The sequence below is a fragment of the Haliaeetus albicilla genome, chromosome 21 (genome assembly GCF_947461875.1).
Source record: "Haliaeetus albicilla chromosome 21, bHalAlb1.1, whole genome shotgun sequence".
Lineage (NCBI taxonomy): Eukaryota > Metazoa > Chordata > Aves > Accipitriformes > Accipitridae > Haliaeetus > Haliaeetus albicilla.
This window is the reverse complement of record NC_091503.1, coordinates 7,239,946-7,253,363: the sequence shown is the minus strand read 5'-3', so window position 1 is coordinate 7,253,363 and position 13,418 is coordinate 7,239,946. Positions and strand designations below refer to the sequence as shown.

Here is a 13,418-nt window from a genome sequence, read left to right as displayed (position 1 = left end):
ATTCAATTGCTACTCCCTCCATGCCAAATAAGTAGTGTAAAAAAGCCAATTTATGGGAAAACAGATCCTTTGCTTCTTCTTAAATATTGGAATGAGGTCCTTCATGACACAGATATCATTTCCATTGATTCCACTCTGAGCTTGGTGTTAGCATCAATCTTGCATTTTATCTGTGACGTACAATGAGCCCCTACAGCATGCTACCAAGAAAAGGAATCATTTTTAGGTTTTAATTAGCTACTGAGGTTTGATAGAGTTTCCATTAGAAATTAGTGACAAAGAGTCCAATCCGATTTCTGCCTGAATTCAGTAATTTCTTCTCTGAAGCAGTTGTCAAAGCAGAGGAAGTTTTGCACAGTCTGAAGAGTTTCCTGAACTTAGCTTCTGCAAGGTCTAACTCTCTGTTAAGAAAATAACATGTTAGTTTAGCTAACTTCACTCAAGTAGGCTTCTTTGCTGTCTTCTATTGTGAAGTGGAATGGCCACATACTCTAAACCTCAAACAGAGCCATCCCTAGTCCCTGAGTTTATATATAATACTTACAGTGTTAGGATTTAAAAATCCTACTTAGGTGGGAATTAACACAGACAAAATGGAGAAGCAGTTGCAAATAACTAAGGTATGACAGATAAATACAATAGCTAAAAAAAGCAAGAAGTGACTAAGAAATGTTTGTTTAAGCAAAAGTCCTGAAAGAGTGAAAATCTTCTTTTCAGAAGCATAGAAGTAGTCCCCAGGTCTGGGATGAAACATTTCCACTGACGATAGTCCTATTAGGCAGCAGTCTCACTCATTCTATCTTTAGCTGAATATAACATTGAATGTCAGCATCCCCAGCTGAGATGACAGCTTGACTTTGGGTGGGTAGACACTTCATGTTTCTACCAGAATTTTTTTCTCTCACTGTTCTGCTACACCCCCAGAGAAAAATTTTTGAAAGGCAAAGAACAAAACATAAGCATTTTTTACTATAGAGGTTAGGTTTGTTTTTATACTCTCCAGAAAACGCTAGGAAGATGCATATGCTTGCAAAAATAATTACCAGTTGGTAGAAAACGCATTTCTCATCCTGTTGTGTGAGCTACCTTTTTTGTTTTGAGGTGCTCTATATTTCAGAGAAATATGAGACTAATGGAGAGCAGGGCAAGGTTAGGCATAGACACTGAAGGCCACTGTTGTCACAGGTTAGCAGATCAGAAGAACTAGAATTAAGACCACACAGGAATAATTGTAAAAACTTTGCTGCCTTCTTTCCCCTTTACCTAAACTAATCACAGAATCAGTTTTCCTTATTGTAATCTGTTTATAAGCATCAGTACAGGCAGTAAAAGCTTGGGGCTTAGCTTGTCAATTTGAAAATTTTCAGCTGTAGATGTACATGAAAAATTGAACTATTCAGCTACCATGAAAAATCTGTATTAATTGGCAGTGGTTTCAAGAGAACATATACAGGGTTGGTTCTCTGGTGAGTACCAGATATGTACATTGATTAATCCTGGGTGTGTGTTGGTTTGTGTTGTGTGTCGGTTTTTTTTTTTTAATGTCATATATTTGTACTATTATTTCTATTTAAATAACTATTACATTTTTTTACTATTTTTTTCATATCCTCCTTATTTTTATGGGAGAAGAGCTGATAGCATTTTAAAAGTGTGCTAAAGGAAATAATTACAAGAAATGTAATTCCTTGTAGGTAATTTCCTTTTTGTTGTGTTGTCATTGTTTATCTAGAAAAACTAGAAGAAATAACATTGTTCTGCATAAATATAGTGGAGCTGATAAGTATACACCATTTAATACAGCACTTGGTGGTTCAGGACAAACAGTTATAAAGTAGCAGGCATATGTAATACAGCATCATTTCAGAATTAGATCAGGAGATTGGAAATCAGAGTTTCTACGCTGTGATTCTTGTCTTTCTAGGAGATATTAGACAAATCACTTAAACCTGCTTAATTCTGCAAGTTAACAAACTCTGTTAATACATGTTATCAAAACAATACTTCACTAGTTTACTGACCGTTAAGAGCTCTATATAATTATTTGAGATCTTAAGATGAAAGTCTTCCCCCCTCCCCAAGTTTAGGAAGAGAATCATTCTCTCAGAAATGGTTAGTGATTATCCTTGTGCTCTTTTTTTACATGCCTTAAAGAAGTCTGGTTTTCATGAAAACTTGCCCTTTCTATGAATCTTACTTTGTCTAAATTCAGCACATGTTCCTGACTCAACATGGGTGAATTGGTCTAACGGTCAGTTACAGGAAACAACACTATTTGCCCCCTATGCCTTTGCCTTTCAGACACTGTAAAACTAAGGTTTCCCTGTTTACACTTTTGCACGCTGAGGGAAGGGTCAGTCAGCCTTGTGTGGATTAGGCCTACAGGATGGCATGCATAATTTTGGAGGCCAAACCAGCCTCCAGTTAGCAAATAAGCTATTAAAAGCATGAAAGCTGGCCTCAAAGTAGATGTTACTATTGGAAGACAGTGGGAAAACGCATGTTTCGGTGTGTTTCTTGTCCTGGTTTCAGCTGGGATAGAGTTAATTGTCTTCCACGACATTCTTTTGTCTAAATTAGAGTGCATGATGTGCTCTTTGACCTCTTCTGTTAGTTCAGTTGGGTAGAATGGCCGCCTTCTCTTTACTACATTCAACAATAGGGTAATCTGCAAGGGGCAGGAAGATGAATATTATGTATTCCTTTCCTAGCACTGGACTCGCATGAATGCAAATGGATACAGGCTTACAGCTTCTGACAAGGAAGAAACTTTGCATTATCCTTGCTGGTAATTAGGTAGAAGACTGCTCTTACTTTGAAGGTCTTTTGTTGCTTGGTGATGGTAATGATAACTGGTTATAAATAATGAAAATATTTTGCAGTGATGGTTTCCATTCTTGGTCTTATTTTTTCATAAGTGGGAACTGTGAAAAGTTGTAGCTCTTGTAGGAATAAGTGGAACTTGAGAAATGAGAGCAGCTCTGAAAAAGTCTGTCTGCAAGATGTAGCCTGTTGGAGGCAAGATGGATGATGAGGTTGCATCACAAAAGTCATGTTCATACTTATAAAGAGTATACATACATACACATAAAGAGTGAAGGAAACTTTTACTGTACCTGGGACTTTGGAGGGGAAAAAAAATCTGCATATATAAAAATTTGATATTAGCTAAAATCTTGAAGTCCTTATTTAGTGGTTTGGAATTTACTCAAAGTTTACCTGGAATTTTTCCCAAATGAAAATTGGAGGCAAGAACCTCACCTGATATAAACTGGCATAGCTCCACTGAAGTCAAACAGACATGGTGTTTGAAGCAGCTGAGGAGATGATTGCTGCTTTCAGAATGGAGGCTGGTCCTTATTCTTACTGCTTCTCTTTTTTAATTTTTTTTTTTTTTTTTTTAATCTTCAAAGCATTTCCAAGCATTAAATAAAGTTTCTCCTTTAGGTATTTTGGAGTGTATTGGTGAGAAGTATGCAGATATATCACCCTGTGTATTAGAACCAGAATGCCTAACTCATTTATTACCTGAAGTATTTTGTGGTCAAAGGGGAGAGAGGGCTGCAATTTTCTGTGCAGATGGCAGAAGTACTGTACAGAGGAGCCTAGTGTATCTATTAATCTCATCCAGAGAAGCAGACAGTGAAGAGGTTCAATTCTGTGACAGCCTAACCATTAACAGCATCCCAAACTTGATTTTATTTCTTCACTTTTTCGGGCTGAAAACACTGTGGCTAAGATTTATTATGTCATTGTCGTCTCTGCCTTTCCTCTGTCTCATCTGTATTCTTTACAGAGCCTATAAACATGGGCTGTCAGCAAGCTAAACCTGTCAGATTTCCACTTCCCCCCTCCTCCGTCTGCTACTATGCTGCCCGAGAAACAGCCCTGCACACTGCACCCTCACTATGATTCTCATCATCACATCTCATTCATCACTGTGACTCCAAACTCAGCTCAACACATTAGAAAAAAGGTCAGGGATATGAAAGGAAAAGAGAAATAAACAACTACCCAGCGGAAGCGGTTGAGCTACGGGAGACGTGGGAGGTAAGATCGGAGCCAATTTCTCTGCCAGCAGCTGTACTGGGCATAAAGTACTTGCTATACAAGTTCTAAGTGTTTTAAGCTGGAGGGTTGTGTAGGGGTTTCCTGCAGCTCCTGGTTTATTTCCCAGCACAGAAGCATAGTGAAGGGGTAGAAAACCTTAGTTAGAGACGGAAAGGTTATAAAACTTTTTATAACTGGAGTAAAGATGACAGATTGGTTGCTGAGTGACTAGAAACCTGATAGCATGCAAGATTTGGACTCGAGAGTTCAATAACCGTCCTTACAGTGATGAAAGAACAAGTCCTGTGTTGACTTTATGAGCCAAACTTTAAGAAGCTTTTGATTGGGGATGGGGGGAATTTTGTATGGAGGAAAAAGAAATTATTTCATAATTATTATATAAGTAATATTCCTTTAAGTGGGATCTGCTTCTTCCTATGTGCTACACTGTCAGCGTAGTTAGGTAGAATTTATTTAAAAAAATTATTCTGGCTTAGTGATATCCCTTCTCCGTTCTCCTCAACTGCTGCTTTGGCCATTTATCACTAAGCAGGTTTGTTTTCTTGATCAGGAATTATGTTTTTTGCCTTTATGCCTTTTTTTCAAGTTCTCTTACTTTTCATCATAAATAGAAAATAGCTGTTAACTCTTTCCTTATTTGTATTTTGAAAATCTATATTTAAAATATTAAAGCAGTATTATGCCGGTAATTTCTTTCTCTCAGCAATTAAGGGAAATAAGAGAAACTGCTGACCCTGAAATAGGTAACTTGCAAAACTCTGTTCAGAAGAGTTTGAAACAAAGAAATTAGCTTGTGCAACTGTAATGTTTTTTCTTACAAATGGTAGTCAGCTAATAAGGATTTTAGTTTAGTTTTATTTATGTTTGCAATAATTGGTTAAGAATTTGATATGACCTCTGATTATATCATATTCCCCAGCAACCATGATGACTTTGGTCAAATAGTTGAGAACATAAGTATCTTTATCAACTATTAATCTTTAAAAAAAGTAATTCTGACTGTGCTTTATGTGAGCACAGATTGTCTATGTTCTAACCCTTTTTAATGTGCTTCTGTCCAGCTCATGCTAAAATCTTGGTTTTATGCTTTATGTGTTATGTAAGCTAAATAGAGAAGGTACGTAAACTGATTATTCGATGGTTTTCATTAAACAAAAAAAAAGTAAAAGGCCCCTAAGTGAAATTATCAGACAAATGATAAAACCAAAAGCATACAGTGATTTAGAAGGGAAATGGCGATTTCATGGAGAATGGTTCCCATGATGTCCACTAAATGCAATACTTTGGATCCAACCTCCAAATCTGATAATCCTTGTGCCGCTGGCTGTCGATAGGTGAGAAGCAAAACTACCCTCCATTTTCGATCTATTTCTCATTCTTTTCTAAGCATTTGCTATCTTGCTGAAGCTGAAGACAAAATACTGGACTTCTTGGTCCAAAACACTGTAGCACATCTTACAGAGTCACCTGTAGGAAGAATCTAGCAGAATCTGGGGAGAAACTTCTTATAACTTAGAAAAGGAACTTTTGCATGCAAAAAAACCCTAGAGGACTGCTATATCCCTCTACTTCTGTGCAAGTGTTTGTGTTTTTCTCAGTAAATGTCACTGCTCTCCGTGCCATGAGGAAGTTCTTTTCTCTATGTTCATCATACTCCTTGGAATGATAGTATGAAATTCATCACTTTTGAATATACTGAATATCTTAGCTTTAGGAGGTAGGGGAAGTTAAGACCCCTGAACGAGGCAACTGTGTTAACACATTGTATGTATAATAGTATAACAGCTGAAAAACGTAAAAAGCTGAGCAACATGGAGTTAGGATATTCAGACAACAGACAGTTCAAAGTTGAGCTGAGAACAGATAAATTCTAGATTAATGTGAACTGTGGGGAGTAAAATAAATTGTGGAGAATAAGAACCAGGAAAGAAAACGTATTAGAACAGAGAAGCACATTTAAGTTCCTACAGCTTACTGTATGCTCTCAAGTATAAATGCAGCATTATGATACAGCAGAGCTCAGTACTGACATGACTCGTCTGGCTCTAATGTGAAATGACTTATGCTCCAAAATAAGGAAACAAAGCATACTAGAAATTTCAAACTTGGGAAGAAAGAGGTTTGAAAGACACATTGCAGTATACCTATAAAAGAGGCTATAACTGTAAAACGATTAGGAAATAAATGTGAGTGGGTCTTCATGAACTGCATTGAATTGTAGCAATAGCAACAACAGTGGCAGTATTGAAATTATGATCCTACTACTGAAGGAAAACACAATAAAGGGTAAGATCAGAATAATTAAATTGTAAGAAAATGGGAATATTTTAGAAAATAAAGAGGAAAGAAATAGAAATCTTTAAAGAGTTTAGCTTGTAAAATATTATGAAGTGTTGTTATCTACCACAGCACTGCAAATATAATGTAGATTGGGTGGAGGGTGAAGGGAGAAAGAAGAAAAGTCCAGAATCCAGTGCTTCCCTCTTTATTGATATACTAGGAAGAAGCAAACTCCTAGCCAGTTTATCTGCTGGCATCAAATGAGATTGCTTCAGTTATCTTGATCCAGATGAAAATGAGGTACAAAGGAAAGATTACTTTGCACTGAGATATCAAGTATTCTTTTATGTTTCCCTACCAGAGTAAACTAGTATATTGAACTTGGCAGGCTGAATCTGATAAATACTTCAAATTTGAAGTCACGTCTTGGAAAAATAAATGGGTATCTCACTTCTCCCTCTTGAATATATAGTAGAGTTTGCATTACATAATGCACTGCTGTCCACATAGCTACTGGCTCTTTGCTAGTAAATGTTTTTTAGAGGGCTACATTAAGCTATGAAAAATTGTCTTTAACTGAAATATGAAAGGCAGCCATTTTAAAGTTACACAGCTGAGGACAGAAAGGCAATTTGGAAGGTGATCTCTTTCAAATGTCTAATTCATCTCACCAAGAAAAAATTTGTGTTAGCATTCTCCATCTAATAAATATCATGAATGTTATATGACAGAACTTGCCTACTCTTAGTTTCTCACAATCACCAAAACTAGACTTGAATTGCCAGGTTGTAAATCAGATTCCTGTAATGCAGATATGTAGGGTTTGGATTTTTTTTTACTCCTATACTTAAGGAGGATTATTTTAGGTGCACAGACTTTATCCATGCTTCGCGGCTCAGCTGACTGAAATCAATAGCGCATAGACTAAGACAGGTTTGCAAAATGAACAAAATCATTCCTTTGTTACAGATCATTGAAAAAAAATCCACGGTTAAGGTAGCTGAATACAGAATTTTATGATCTACTCAGAGAGCTCTTGCATTTGTGTAAAGAGAGTCACAATGACTTCGTTCCACTGGTAGAGTTCAGGTTTGTATATTGGATATGACAGTTATAATGCTTGGAGTGCACTCAGGTCAACATTTGCAACATAAAAGGATGTACCACTCTAATGACTGACAGGACGATTGACCCCTCTTTATTTTCTGGCAATGTTTACTTCCCATTTGACAGTCTTAAAAAACATTACTTGCTATATGGAATTAGGAAAAACATTGTAACACATTCAGATTTCTCTTCAGAAACAGTACACTTATTTTTCAGATAGAAGCCTCTTTCTGGGAGTTCTAACTAGTCTGTTCTTATATTCCAAACTCTGTGGGTTTGTTAAAACCTCTTAAAAATGTGAAGAGAAGGTGATCCAAACGTTTGCATGCTTAAGAAGTGTTTAGTCTTGATTAATGGTGCATAGCAAATCAAGTAGGGTCTTATTTTTACCACAATTCATTCATTTGATGCTCTCTATAATGCTATTTATTTAATAGGTATGGTGCTAGTCCAACCACTGAGTATATTTGGATATTGAATTTTATTTTTGCTTTCACTTTTCCCTACAAGATTGCCATGATTCAGAAAGACTTCTGAGTTCTCTTGCATGTCTCTGGAATGAAAATCACTGTCTAACATCATCAGTGTGTACATCCTTTGATTGTGCTGCTTCACTTTTTTTTTTTTTCTCCCTCTAGCTGAGGCAAACCAAACATTCAAACAAGATTAGCCCATTTCAAACTTCTTGCATGATTATGAACAAAGTTATAATTTAGGAGAGAATGTGTTCTTCTTTGTAGTTATGTTACTTTGGTTTTTAAATGTCAGTTTTTGAAATAGTTTAAAGTCATTCATGAGTGACCAGAATACAGTATTAAATGTATTTTGTTTCCACTTTCTTTCATATGCTGCCATAAGAAGATGTATAACAGGGCTTGCCATTTAATTTTCTTCAGATCATAGACTGTAATATTTTAAAAGAAGCCCAGTGCTAGATGTAGTTAAAGATTTTAATGTTGTTCCCCAAAATACTACTTTTTAAAAAACTATGTCATTATTTCATATAAAACTCAGAAATTAATTAGAATTGCAAAATTATACAGAAAAGAGAGAGAGAATAAGTAAGACAATTTTTTAAAAGTACAGCCGGATAATTTTATGGTTAGTCTTACAAGAATTATGCAAAGCAGTTGAAATGCAAACTGCTCACTACATTATGCACTAAATTCATTATTGGTACTGTAGTTAATATGTTCTTGGCGTTCTATTGCCCATTACAATAATGGGATATAATGAGATTTTTTTTTAATGCGCCAGGTGTACAAAGTGTATTATTCGGGATTTCTCAGGCAGCTGCTGGAATCTAGTCAACACTGAGCTACGCTTGTAAATAACCAGAGATATTTGGCACCCTGGCGTGTAACTCAATACAGTGCTATACCACATGGGAAACCTTCTACCACGTGCAGTGGAGAGAACATACAAACTGCTGAGTCCTCCAAGGAGAACAGCCCACCTACTGTATGTATTGGCTTGAAGTTTTTAGCAGCAAATATCCTTAAGGCAGCATGGACATGATCTTTGGAGGGAATTAGTGTACCTCCCTTTCTCTTCATGAGGGCTTTAAATGTACAGGTGATGACACCTGTATGCCCAGGAATAGACAAAATATTCTTGTTGGCTCTCTCTGTTCAAAGATAGCTAAATGTGAATATTAACTCTCCTTCTCCTTCTGCTGTATTTCATAGGTGAGACGAGGAAGAGATAGGTCTAATTCAATACAGTGGTACACTGTCAGTTGTGATTTGGACAAGAAAGATTGTCCTTTAATTTAAAAAAAATCTGTCAGGTCCTAAGTTATACAACTTTTGTTTTAAATAGGTAGAACAGGAATCTATTCTTGACGTACCATGTTGCAATGGCGCTTGTTAACACGTCAGAGTTCAAGAAATATTACACTGAACTTAGCTGAACACCAAACACTACCGTCTCCAGTGTGCGTGTAGTGACAAAACAACTTGCCTGGGTGTAACGCGGTCTTCTTGTACCAACCATTTTCCTGATTAGTAAACTCTTTGTTGAGTGACTTCTTTGTTTAAGATACCTTTATTCCCTCAAGGTTTAGCAGACTTATAATTAATGATTATGAGACAAGGACTGTAAAATGCAACAATTTTGAAAAATCAGCTTATTTAAAATACTTTTTCCAGCCTTTTGGATTAAGAACTATACCTCTTTTCTAAGCATTACTTTAATATTACTGAACAGTACATTTTTATTTTTCTTTTGTGAAACTGTTGCAAGCCTATATTAGCACATAAAACCCCAAGAAATAGTACTAAAAATAATAATAAAAAAGACCTTCTAACTGTATCTTAGAGTATTGCATCCCCAGAGACATTCTGAAAGAATAGATCAAAATAAAATCCACCATTGTCCACAGTCTGTTTCTTTGTATGTAACCAGAGTGGTTCTCATTGGTGATAATTTGTTTCTGAAATTGTTTTTTTGCTACCTTTTTGGCTGGATATCCAAGGTAACTGCAACAAAAAAGAGCTGGACTCAAATACTGCAATATCAGTAGAAGTACTTTCTGATTTCAGATTCATTTTCTTTTTACTTAGTTTGTGAATTAGAGAGGGAAATTTCCTGCAAGAAATTTCCTCAAATTTACTTTTTTTGTCAGCTATTAATGAAAGTCTAAGACAAGAAACATAAAAATGTAGAATATTTAAAATTTAAGTTTCTGTATCATATTAGAACTACCTAAAAGACAGCGATATAAGAAGTTGAAAGAAAATGAATAAACTTCTCAATTTGGTGCTTTTTAGCTTGTTTTGAAGAAGTTCGCGGTGGGGGGGAATAGAAATTGATGCATTCCTTTGAAATATTTAGATAGTATTAAATCCATTGCATTTTGATGGGAAAAAAGTGACACCACTGTTTTATTTTAAACTGTTTCTCTGGATGGAAGAACTTAACAGTGGTTTAGGCATGTCTGCTTGAGGGATTTACATGACTTGCAGAATCTTTTACTAATGAACACATGAATGGAGAAAGCCAGTTGGATTCCAGAGTTTAGACTAAGCTTCCATAGTTGGAAAAAAAATCACTATTTTGTAATGTGTAAAAAGAAAAAAAAAATAAATCTTACAAATAGGAAGACGATAACAGGATGGATTGTTTATAATTTCACTGCCAGAGACCTTAACTGTAATAAAAAGTCTAGAAATAAAAATTTTAAATAATTAAATCTTTTGTTAAAATCCTTTTGAAATAATAAAAGAAATTGCCATATTTGTACGCATTTGGATTTTAGAAATGTGAATTCCTATTCACTAGATTGAATTTCATATTAATTGGCCTACAGAATAGTATTAATTTAAATACCCACTTTTTTCCCTTGTGCTTTTCAAAATCTCTAAGGTTAGAAATGTTCTGTTTCCTACAACACCACGCTAATGAATGTTTCTTCACTGAAAAGCATAATCTTATTTAAGGATTTCCCTTTACTTTTTTGTTTTCTGGTTAACATCCTTTAATACTCTTTACAGTTGGAGTCTGAATTTTCCCCTCTTTAGATGAAGACAAATCCAAATGAAAGCATTAGCTGTAGCCATTTTTACTCGCTATCAATGTCCAAATCCAATTCTGACTGTGAGCTTCAGTCATGTTCTTGTTTCCTATTTCTGCTCCCAAACAGATGAATTTTTGATTTCTTTTTATTTCTTTTTATTTATTCTTTTGTCCTTTGCCATCCTATACCAGTGTTATACCACTTAACCCCAGCACAAATACCAAGGTATACCTGTTTGCTTGTTATTTGCGTTGCAATCAGAAGCCCGGTGTTTGTTTTAGATTTTTTTGCAGCAAATTGCCCTACGTTATATGTGTTCATAAAACATTGTTGGGTTACTCTGGTGGGTTCAGATGAAAGCACCTATCCATTTTTCAGCTATTTTAATAATTACTTAACCAGAGACAAGACTTCATCTGAGATTAAAAATATATGGGTTCAACTCTCCAATCTGCCAGAAACACTTAGTTATTCTATGTGCAAAAGGGGAATTTTATTTCTTGCCTCACAAAGATGCTGAGAGTATTAATTCCCTCCAGTTTACAAGGCATTTAAATGCTATGAGAAAAGGAAGAACAGGCAGATGAGTATCTATTGATAGAACTAGATAATGTGCCCATGATTCTCAAAAGCACCAAGACAGTGAAATACCCTATACTCACTGGAAGTCAAACAAAAGCATACACATTTTTATTCAAGAAGGATATCTTAAACTTTGGTCTCATGCTCTATGGTAATATAATGCAGAAATAGTACTATTGTCCTACTTTAAAAACAGCGGTACATGGGAAATGCCATGAATGGTTGATGTGAAGAGGAGTACATTGAGAAGGTGCTGTGGAAGGAGACAGACAGATATATCCACCAGACAGCTCTCTCGCGTTTCTGCTGTCCTTCTGCACTCAAGCAACACGTACAGCAACTTAAGGATCTGCTATTACGAAGGTAATGCAGACTCTGAAAATGAGTGATTGGTTTATTTCTACTCCTAGCTGCAATACCAGAAAATGATTTTCTTTAGTAGACTTCAGTGCCTTTATATAAATGAGCATATGGGACTTGCACCTATATGTCATACACTTGAAGGCCTGGGGTCCTCTACTGCAGCTACAACCCACAGCTTTCTAATTATGTCACAAAGAACACGAAATGATTATGGATGAGCAACAGAGTAGTTGCTAAGAGACATCCTGTGCAAGGAGCTAGGTAGGAACTGCTGAGTAAAACTGTTCAACAGGCATCTCTCAAGTTTTCACAGGACTACTAAGCAGAATTCTGGGTTAAGGAGTTGTTGATGTAAGTATTTTTGAATGGAGAATGTATTTGATTTCTTTCTTTCTCTCAATGAGCTCAAAACAGTGAACAAACAGGAAAAAAGGCATAGGACTTTAATCTTTATGGCTTTTTTAGTCTACAGGCAGTCTGTTAGATTCATAAGTTTGTGAACGTGTTTTGCAAACTACTTGAGTTTGTTAACGCTAATCAAATTTCTTCAAGCTTTACATAGTGAAAAAGGCAGAGTTTTAATTAAGTTAGGTGTTAATATTTAATACCACTGGTCCTTCTACCAGAAACAGAATGTAATGAACTAGATCGTACAGATGTGTTTTCTGTTTAAGAATCTTGTTGGTAAAGAAGTGCTTGATCTAACAGTATAGTCTAATACTTCTTGATAAAGCTGAGTATATTTATCTGTATGAAATTATATGGACAAAGTGTTGTGGACTTTGATCCAATAAGTCACTTTGACAAATGGCTCACTCCTCAGCTTATCTCCAAATTTACTAAGGTTTTGCTTAACCAAATGTACCATACTCTGTCTATAAATGACTAACTCCTAGAGCAGTATTGACAGAAAAGGAAAGTAATTCTTCTCTGTAGTATGGATAATCTGTTTATAAATGCTGCACTATCATCTGAACTTTAACAGCATAACCATACCAAATGAGGAATCTATAAATATATCAGCCTAACGTTTCGGTATTGTCAACTTTATAATAATAAGGGAAATAACGATTCATATTTTCGAATCACCCCACTTTTCTACTTTTTAACTCTGGAAAGACTACTAATGATGTCATGGTGCTTTCAGTTACTTCTATTCTGACCTAATGGATAAGCAATCATACAGACGCTATTACAAAATGTTTCTTATCTTTTTCTCTAAATGTCTTTGTCTTTCTTGCCATTTTTGCCCTGATTCTTTCCTTGATGATCATACACAGCTCACTAGAATACAGACCTATTTAAAATTTGAGATGTTTGTAACTTTGAGATGTAATGCTTCTCCGTATATTTGTAGTTTTCTAGTGTAGTACACATATCATTCATGTAAAAAATCATTATGCCATTGCCAATCCATTCTAAATGCTCTCTGCATTGCCACAAACATTGTCTAGCGCACAAAACTGATGACTAATACTGCCTGACAAGTTGTGCTACA

The 13,418-nt window shown here is 35.6% G+C and overlaps 1 protein-coding gene across 2 annotated transcripts in view; it reads left to right on the top strand.

Moving 5' to 3' along the window:
* The window catches only part of CDH12 (cadherin 12), a 367,336-nt gene that overhangs the window by 65,399 nt on the left and 288,519 nt on the right, over positions 1–13,418 (top strand). The window contains exon 1 of one of the 2 annotated variants that reach the window (XM_069808914.1): positions 3,144–4,050. The exons of the other annotated variant lie outside the window; for it this stretch is intronic. The gene's annotated coding sequence lies outside the window, so the exon portion shown is untranslated. Of the gene's footprint in view, positions 1–3,143; positions 4,051–13,418 lie in introns of those variants that run through there. 2 annotated transcript variants of the gene reach the window in all.